Source organism: Gossypium hirsutum, chromosome A04, assembly GCF_007990345.1.
Source record: "Gossypium hirsutum isolate 1008001.06 chromosome A04, Gossypium_hirsutum_v2.1, whole genome shotgun sequence".
In the NCBI taxonomy this organism is placed as follows: domain Eukaryota; kingdom Viridiplantae; phylum Streptophyta; class Magnoliopsida; order Malvales; family Malvaceae; genus Gossypium; species Gossypium hirsutum.
This window is the reverse complement of record NC_053427.1, coordinates 6287041-6288895: the sequence shown is the minus strand read 5'-3', so window position 1 is coordinate 6288895 and position 1855 is coordinate 6287041. Positions and strand designations below refer to the sequence as shown.

General features: G+C 32.7%; 1 long non-coding RNA gene across 1 annotated transcript; it reads left to right on the top strand.

The window, feature by feature from the left end:
• The first annotated feature begins 870 nt into the window (after positions 1-870).
• Positions 871-1855, top strand: LOC107948642 (uncharacterized). Its single transcript, XR_001697512.2, has 2 exons — positions 871-1045; positions 1402-1855. It is a non-coding gene; the product is annotated as an uncharacterized lncRNA (long non-coding RNA).

Sequence of the window (1855 nt, the reverse complement as noted above, 5' to 3'; positions counted from 1 at the left end):
AAAATTTTACAAAAGAATAATTATTATATATAAGATAAAATATATTTGTTTTTTAAGGAAAATAATATATAAAATAGAAAGTATATAAAATAATTTACAAAATAATTATATAATAAATACAAATATCACATAATAAATAATTAATAATGAAATATATACGTAATATGAATATAATTTAATAATAATAATTTACAAATTTTAAAATTAAATAATACAATGAGTAATATAAAACATATGTAATATGATAGATAATATATAATATACATAACATAAAATATATATAATATATGTTATATAATAAAATATAATATATTTAGGAAAATAATATATGATAAAAGATTTTAAATGTATAAATGGTATTTTAATAATAATATATGTACAGTTTTATCTAAAATAAAATAATTATATATATATAAAATAAAATAACAAAATTTAAAAATAAAAAAGGGGTTAAAATTGAATTTAAATAAAATTATAAGGCTAATTTGAAAAATAGTATAGATTCTGGGCCTGATTTACAAGAGTTAAAAATGACAAAGGACTCAGTGGGCAATTTGCCCTAATCCTAAATGACGCCGTTTCCCAGAATGTAATTTAATAACCGTTGGGAATAAATTGAAACAATTATAAAATATTAGGGTCAAATTAAAAAAATAAAATAAAACCAAACTAAAAATTCAAAAAACACGGGAGGATCAATTGGGCAATTTGCCCATTTTCCAAAAACACGCGGATCCTCCTCGGGTCACGGGTCAACGCGCGGATCTTGTGCTTTAAAACGACACTGTTTTGAGCTTATTAGGATAAGCAGAAACGATGCCATTTCTCTAAGGCTATATAAGCCAAACTTTTGGTTTTAAATTCATTTTTACAGCCGGCTCTAAAAAAAAGGGGTGAAATCCTCTGAATGAGGGTCTGGGACCGGCACCGGAGCTCCGTTGAGCCTCTGCTCTTAAGTGCACACGTGCCCACGCGCCACCTTTGATGCTGTCGCGTACGGCGGTTAGGGTTTTCAAAATTCCATTTTTCGCAGCAAATCAAAAAGGTAACTCCGCTTCTTTTGTTTTCTTTGATTATATTCTAAGATTTGTGTATGCACACTAGAAAATAAGCAGATAAATGGAAAATAGTAAAAAGTGATTCGATTACCTTTAAGAAACAAAAACTGTTTTATTTCTTCTGCTTTTTATGAATACAACTTGTTTGTAACTCCCTATCTTTCTGTGTTTTTTTGTCTCTCCCTGTGTATCTATGTAAAAAGTAAGTTTTTACAGATTTGCGAAAGGCTTTATAGCCTTAAACTACTGCCCATTTTGGAAATAAATCGGAGGATTTCTTTCCGTTTCCTATTCTAGTATATCTACTGCCTTTTTTGCTTTGATTTCTTTCCTTTTCTTACAGGTAACTTGCGAGGATCTCGATGGTAACCGTGCTGGGCACGACACAATGCTGAAGTCACGGCCCACTGGTGGAGGCGTGATCGGTGGTCGAGCTGGTGTGTCGAAAGGCCTCGGGACAGTGCCTTGATGGTGGCCTCGATTTCGTAGACTGGACAGACGCTCCCCGAATATTCTAGAAGCAGTTGCGGCGCGATAGTGTTCAGGAAACCCTAGGGTTTCTTGTTCCTCTTAAGTCATTTGGGCCTTTTGGGCCGCTGATGTATACGGGTCATGGGTGTAAAGGGCTTACTGGGTAGTGTTTGAGTTGGGTCGGCTATTGTGGGTTAGGTCGGGTTTGAGGGTGTAATTTGGGTTATACGGGTAGTGCTTTTTGGTTTTAAGTTTTGGGCTTGTAGTGTTTGGGCTTTATAACCAGGACTTGGACTATTTAATAATTAAATATTTACTTATTTATC